This window comes from Babylonia areolata, chromosome 32 (genome assembly GCF_041734735.1).
Source record: "Babylonia areolata isolate BAREFJ2019XMU chromosome 32, ASM4173473v1, whole genome shotgun sequence".
Taxonomy (NCBI): Eukaryota; Metazoa; Mollusca; class Gastropoda; order Neogastropoda; family Buccinidae; genus Babylonia; species Babylonia areolata.
The window spans coordinates 10,675,138-10,682,637 of NC_134907.1; the positions used below are offsets into that span (position 1 = coordinate 10,675,138).

Below are 7,500 nucleotides of genomic sequence, written 5' to 3' on the forward strand. Positions count from 1 at the left end.
CCTCCAACACGCTGTCGTCCGTGAGTTACCAGGAAGGGGTGTCCACCCCGGGTAGCAGCAGCAGCAGTGCCCAGCGCTCGTGCAGCAGTAGAGCCTCCTCCTCCACTACGGGTGGGGACGCCAACGCCGCTCACTGCATCGAGAGGCTGGAGGAGCTGGAGCGAAACATCGAGCGCACCATCATCGAGAAGGTTCGCCCACGCGGACACTTTCAGCAGCAGCGGTGGCGGGGCCGGTGGAGGAACATCCAGCGAAAACGCCACCCCGCGCCTGGTCAGACGGGGGGTGATGGAGGAGGAGGGAGGGGGTAGCCGGGAAGGCAGCATGACTCCTAAAGGGATGGTGGTGGTTGGGGGCACGGGGGATGGATGGGGTGGTGGTGGCGTTGTTGTTGCTGTTGGTGGTCAGAGCTTGGAAAACAGCCCGGCTTTGACAAGGAAAATTTCCGAACCTTCAGCTCCTACTACCGCCGCGGCTGCTTCTGCCCGAAGCCTAGAGAACAGCCCGGCTCTAATCCGCCGTAAGATCTCCGAACCTTGTCGCCCACACCCCGGCGGTGGCGGCGTCGGCGGCGGAATCGGAACAGTGGTGATGAGAGAAGGGAGCTCCACTCCTAAAGGCGTTGTCCCGGCAAGTGTGTGGTCCTCCTCCTCCCAGAGCGCTGAGAACAGTCCGGTGATCGTGCGGAAAGCGCTGCCCAGCCCGGAGAGCCCCATCATCCTGAGGAGGACGCCCAGCCAGAGTCCGTCCGTGGAGCGGAAGTTTCCGGCCAACGCCGCAGAGAGTCCCGTATTTTACCGGCGGGCCGTCAACCTTCCGGAACCCGCCACCACCACCACCATTACCACCACCACCCCTGCGCTAAGCCCCACCGCACAGCAACGCCGTATGCCTGTTGCTGCTGTTGTTGTTGGTGGTGGTGGTGACACCTCCCAAGAAAGAAGCCCTCAGTTAGTTCGTAGAGAGGCACCAGCACTACCAGAGCTAGAACCATCAAGAATCGGAGCCACAACGAAGATACCTCCCCCTGTTCCACCGAAACCTGTCATGAAGACTCTTACGAGTCCGGAGTTCGCCCGAAGGCTTCAGAACATGCCCAAGAGTCCCATCATGGCCCGCAAGGTGTATGCCTTCCAGGAGCAGCAACAACAGCAACACCATCCCAAAGACCCAACGTCCCCGAGAGACGATCCATGGGACAGAAGCTGGCGAGAGCATCAACATCATCATCATCATCAGATGCCCCCTAGAAGTCCTTCAAGGTCACCAGAGGTGCGACACAGGGTGACGACCAGGAAGACCCCCAGCTCTTCCCCCTCCCCGAAAAGCCTGGTGAGGAAGCTGATGCCCCTGGAGGACCGAGCTCCACCTCCCCACTCCCCTCCCCCTCCCGTGGTGGGGGCAGGAGTGGGGGCACCTCCCTGCCCCCTCACCCACGTGCAGTTCTGTCAACAGGAGAAAGGAACCCCCGTCAAACAATGCACAGTCACCGCGGCCCACCCTTCGGCTGCTGTTGTCTTGGACCTTGGACAAAGGGAGAGCAGTGCGAATGGACAAATGGAGAGCACTGTAGTTGACAGCTCAGCACAGCAGGGCAAGACAACAACCCAACAACCAGCAGGCGCCAAGCCTTCACAACTTCCACCCACTACCACTGCACCACATCCCTCAACAGGCACTGAAGACACCGAGGACACTACCGCCACTCAGGGAACGGTGTCGGAGGACGAGATCAAGAAAAACACGGAGGCTGCCGTCTTCGGGTCGGTGTCGCCCAAGCTGAAGCGGCACCAGAAAATCCTCAGCACTGCTGCTACTACTGCTGCTACTACTGCTGCTGCTACTGCTGATGCATCTTCTCACAGGGACAGCAGCTCCTCTCCCTACCACTCTGCCACCAGTTCTTTCGAACACCAGCGAGGGGGGGATTCTACAGACAGGTCCACCAGTTCCCCTCCTTACTCCCCTCCCCTACGGCGAGGTAGACCCTGCCTGACCACCACCTCTGTGACCGCTGCTACAGCGGCCAAGGACAGTGAGGGATCTTCGGATCATTCCCCCATCAGGGGATCGTCAACGGATCGATCCCCAGCATTCATCAGAAGGGCGCAGTTCCACAACCAGAACGACATCAACAGCAGTCAGTGCTTCGCGCAGGAAGGTAGCGGTAACGGAAACGGAAACGGCAACGACAACGGCACGCTCTCTGCCGACATCGCTGCAGGTTTGACGTATCACTCCCATTTGACGTCAGATGATGATGTCATTCCTGAACAGCTTCGGGACTATGGTCAACAACAACAACAACACAGCACCATTACCGAGAGTAGAGAACGAGGGCTCTCGGCTGAACAGCGAGAAGTGATGGACGCCTGGTAGTAGTAGTAGTAGTAGTTGTTGTAGTAGTCATCGTGCCAGGGAGGGTATGAAACGGACACAGCAGGACTATTTTTTAGAGAGGAGGGGGTTGGGGGTGGAGGAGGCGGGATACGGTTATCACGTGACCGGCATGGCTCCAGGTTCGACTCCAACTCCAACCCCTCCTCAAACCACTACTGCTGCTGCTGCAACAACACCACTGCAGCACTCGGCTCTCACCACTGCAGCTAGAGACGCAGCCACTGCACGCCACCAGTATCACAGCAGTTCAAGAAGCAGCAGCAGCAGGCAGCAGCAGCAGCGCTGTTATTGCACGCAGTACGGTAGGGGAAAATGCCAGAAGAGAGGAGCCGACAGGCGAGTACCACCACCACCACCACCACCACCCCTACACAGTAGGCGGCAGGAGAGAAACAACAACACATGTCAGAGGGGAGGAAGAGGGGGAGGAGGGGGAGGATGAAACAGTTGAACACAGCCGCGCGTGCTGGAACGCAGCAAAGAGCGAGCAACAGCTAAAGCAGCAGCAGCAGCAGCAGCAGCAGCAGCGGCAGCGTGTACTTGCCTCCTCGTGCCAGCAGCAGCGCGTGCATTCTTCATCACCACCACCCCCCTCCCCCTTCCTCTCTCCCGCCACCACCACCACCACCACCACCACAGCTGAGGCGGAGGCTTCTGCTGTTGCTGCTGTGAGTGTTAGAGGAGGAAGTACCGCCAACGCTGCCACCACCTCCACCAGTAGTAGTGTAGGCACTAAGAACTTGGGACAACGGATCCGTGAAGTGATCCACGAATCGTCGTCGTCGTCCCCGTCGTCGTCGTCGGCGGCGGCTGCGGCTTTTCGGGAAGTGTTCACTGCAGAGCTGTCGCCGTCGTCATCATCCGTGGAGAGAGACGAGCCTGGGGCTGGGAGCTACTACCACTGCTACAACTACAACACCACCGCTAGGGACGACAGTAGTGCGGGTCATCCTCCTCCCCCTCCTCCTCGTGGTGGTGCCCACCTCCTCCACCACCATCCCCTCCATCCTTACCCGCGGCACACCCCCCACCACCACCACCACCACCACCCGCCACCACAAGACCAGGAAACAACAACAACAACAACAACAACACGTGACATTGACAGTCCTCTGTCCTCCCCTTCCACTCAACGTGCCACACGAGGGAAGGATGGAGGGGTAGGAACTCCAACAGGGCGACACCCTTCTTCACCCCCGCCTGCAGTTCTTGAGGAGCAGGGTTCGAAACCCGTACAACAACAACAACCACAGCAACAACAACCCCCTGCGCCGTACCACCACCACTACCACCCCCACCCCCACCCCGACGACGACGACACAGTGACTGTAGCAGAGCAGCCCGCACCCTTCTTTTTTGTTCCCCCAAGCTCTACAACCCTGGACAGTTCGGCGGCTATTCGCCGGATAGACATTGACGTCAATGTCATTTTGCCCCCAGGGGAAATCCACGAGGAGGTCGCACCTGCCTCTGGTGATTATTATCATCATCATCATCATCATCAGTGTGATTCCTCCCCTGGCAGTGAATGGGAAACTGATGGAGGTCAGGGGGAAGAGGGAGAGGTGGTAGCGGAGTGTGAAACAGTGACGAGTGGAACGACGTCAGCGGGGGTCCCTGACCAGGCAAACCCGCAGCATTCTTGCAGTGCAGACAGCTTCTGGGAGAGCCGTGCCAAGCCAAGCAGAGACAAACAGGATAATATGGAAGCTGGCACAGAGCTAGAGGTGCACGCGCCCCCACCACCACCATCACCACCACCATCACCAACAACGCACGAGCACACAAAAACCTCACCACAGCAGCAGCAGCAGCCAGTAATGGAACCAACACACGGTGAAGAAGAAAAAGAAGAAGAAACTCCGCCGTTGCCAGCTGAAGTGGAAGAAAACGTCAGTGAATATAAAAAGGGAGACAAACGAAGCGAAGAACGAATGTTGTTAGAGAGTGCTCCCCCTCCTGTTTACCTTCCCACCCCTGCGCAGGATTTGCAAACTTGTGAGTCGTCGTCAACAAGGGAGAGAAGTGGCACAGAGGGGGAGGAGGGTGGTGCTGCAACAGTCGCAGATCCTTGTTTCGCTTCCGAAACCAGCCAAAAAGAATCGGACTCGGTGACTTCACTGGGCCAAGATCGACAAACAGTGCAGGAGGTAAACATCGACGTGGATCCTGTTCAACCCTGTGCTCTGCCAACAAACGGTTCGGTGTCTGTTGATGTTGAAAACTCCAAACCAGTTCTCTCCTCTCAGCCTGCAACAACCAGCGAGCATATCCAGAGCTCAGACTGTGAACATGGACAGCCCATACCCACAAAACCTGCAGGAGAACCACAAACTATGACCGACCCACAAGAACCAGAAACTTTCCGCAAAGAACACGTTCCTCCTCCAAGCCCCACCGCTATGGACACCTTAGCTGAGGAGGAGGAGGAGGAGGAGGGGGTAGAGGAAGAAGAAGAGGAGGGAGAAGATGTGAACTGCATGCTCAGTGCTCACCAAGACTCGGACATCTCGTCCAAGATCTCGCAAGAGATGCAGCTGTTCGGGGAAACTGTGGTCCGGCGGCTGTCCAGTCTTCTGGAGAGCCAGGCGTCAGAGTCGGACAGTTGTGTGGAGGAGGGTCGGACCGACCTCCTCACCCTGCCCCCCACCAGGCGGAGAAAGTCTGGAGACGACGACGACCTCGAACACGACCCAAGCAGCAGCAAGCCGTCACTAGGTCCAGTAGAGGAACACCACCACCAACCTGACTCTTTATCGAGGCTTGGCCGAGGTGATAACCAAGAAGAAAAAGAAGAAGACAGCCAGCTTGTGGGTTTGCTAACTACTGCTGCAAGCTCTGTACAGTCAGAATGTGTTCCGCCTTTCGTAGCAGACGATGATGCAGTATCAGTAAAGAAAGATGTAGCTTCTTCTCCTCCTCCTCCTCCAGCAGCAGCAGTAGTAGCAGGAGCAGGAGCAGCAGCAGTTTCCAGAGAGATAGAACCGGTCCTGCACGAAGAGCTCAACACGTTCTCCGCAGCGGATCTACCAGGGGAGAGGCTGGTGACGTCAGACACCACCGAAACGCTGTCCACGGACCATGGAGACACCTCCGCCAGCTCCAAGCGTGAGAGCACCGCCTCCACAGCCACGGACGAAACCCTGACGTCTTTCAAGACCAGGTCCACCACAGACTCTGCTGAGTTTGAAGACGCTTTCATCCTCCCTGAAAGCCTCGTCTTCGTGCGTAGCGTGAATGAGGAAGGGGCAGGAGGAGGATGTGGTGGTGGTGGGGGTGGGGGTGGTGTTGAGGGGGCAGCAGCAGTGGTGGAGTCTGGACGGATCATCAAACGACCCCCATCCCTGCCGAGCTCACCAGACACAGCCACCCCCACAGCCACAGTGCAGCGGCTGTGGTGGAAACGCCGACACAGCACAAACCTCGGAAGAAACGTCGCCGACAGATGGCCTCGCACGACGTCAGTGCCAGAGCTGACGTCACGGAACCCGAGCCCAAACGAGGCTCGAAACAGATCCAGGAGGTCATCGACGCCTACCACGAGGACATGAGTGACGATAGTGACATCAGCAGTAGTAGTAGCGTAGACGATATATTAGCGGATGAGCTAGTCCACAGAACGACCTACTCCAGGAGCGAGCAGCAACCCAGATTACCGACCTCTGTAGTCCACGCGACAACAGACATTGTCCGGAAACCAAAACCCCCCGCCGACCGATCCACCGACTCCTCGGACGACCTGGAGGAGGAGGAGGTGGCAGAAGCCAAGCGAGGAAGCTCCTCCAGCCATGACTCCTCCTTCAGAATCCCGGAGATCGAAGAAACCTTCGGGGAGCTGATGGGGGTCAAAACTTTCCTGGACGACCTGGAGGACAAGACCCCCACCTCAGAACCTCCCCTGGCGGCGCTAGCGGTCGGCGGAAGAGGGGAAGAGGAGGACGAAGTGGACAAACCCCAACAAGCCAAAGACTTCCTCCCACCCTCAGCCCACCCCAGGCGCCGCTCCAAAACGTCGCCGGCGAGGACGGACCGGACAGAGTCGGACCTGGATGTGTCAGAGCACCGCGACGACGAAGGCAGCACGGACTCCATGTACGCCGACGACGAGGACGAAGGCGCCGAGCTGGTGTTCCAGCGCTCCTACTCCGAGGAGCACGGCGGCGAGGTGGTTCTCTCCTGCACCATCTACAACTCCGCAACAAGAGACAACGATGCCGACAGCGACGATTTCTGGGCCGACGCAGATCCCGACTCTGCCTCGGCGGCGGCTTCTGCGGCGGCAGCTGATGTGAGCTACAAGACTTTGGAGACGGCGGCGGACGCTGCGGGCTCCGCCTTCCAGAACGCCCGCATCCAGATGCACGACATCCACCAGCATCTGCAGGACTTGCGCCGTCAGATGGAGCTCCTGCAAGATGACATCACGTCCACGTCACTGACGCTGACGCCGGAGTTTTCAATGGAGTCGGAACAGCGGCCTGTGACGGAGTGACGTCGTGAGTTGAGTGAGTGAGTGAGTGAGTGAGTGAGTGACGTCACGTTTGCGACTCGTCAATTTGTTTGTTTCTTGGATGGGTGAGTTGGGTTGCTTTAATTTGTTGGCTGCGGCTGTCGTGTCGATTATGTTTTTTAAATTTGTTTTCGATTATTTTTGTTGTGATAGCTCCGTGATGATGTGAGAAGGAGGAGGAGGTGGTGGTGGTGGTGGTGGAGGATGAGCAGGGATGAATGACGTCAGGACAGGGCCGAGTGATGTCAGGTCCAGTGAGAGCTGTATCGTCATGAATGATTTTTAGGTCTGTCAGATCCGGTCCAACCAGGGGGTGGACTTGTTCCGGTTTTGTCTTCCGGTCTGCGTTCCCCCTTCCTTCTTTCCTTCCTTCCTTCCTTCCTTCCTAACTACTGTATTGTCTTCCTGCTGTTGTGGAAATAGACACACAAAAAAAGAGACTTTTTTTTTGCGTATGATTTATAATCATTATTTATTTTATTTATTTTATTTTACTTCTTGTTCTTGTTCTTCTTCTTACTTTAAAAAAAATTTAATTTTAATTTTATTTTGTTTTATTTTATATTTCTTCTTCTTCTTCTTACTTTTAT

General features: G+C 56.9%; 1 protein-coding gene and 1 long non-coding RNA gene across 3 annotated transcripts in view; both read left to right on the plus strand.

Annotated features, from left to right (window-relative positions):
• LOC143276458 (uncharacterized) overlaps positions 1 to 7,500 on the plus strand; it is a 471,243-nt gene that overhangs the window by 361,541 nt on the left and 102,202 nt on the right. The gene's annotated exons all lie outside the window — the stretch shown is intronic.
• The window catches only part of LOC143276372 (uncharacterized), a 46,312-nt gene continuing 45,571 nt past the window's right edge, over positions 6,760 to 7,500 (plus strand). The window contains exon 1 of one of the 2 annotated variants that reach the window (XM_076580847.1): positions 6,760 to 6,896. The gene's annotated coding sequence lies outside the window, so the exon portion shown is untranslated. Of the gene's footprint in view, positions 6,906 to 7,500 lie in introns of both variants that reach the window. The other variant, XM_076580845.1, reaches the window with a different exon arrangement.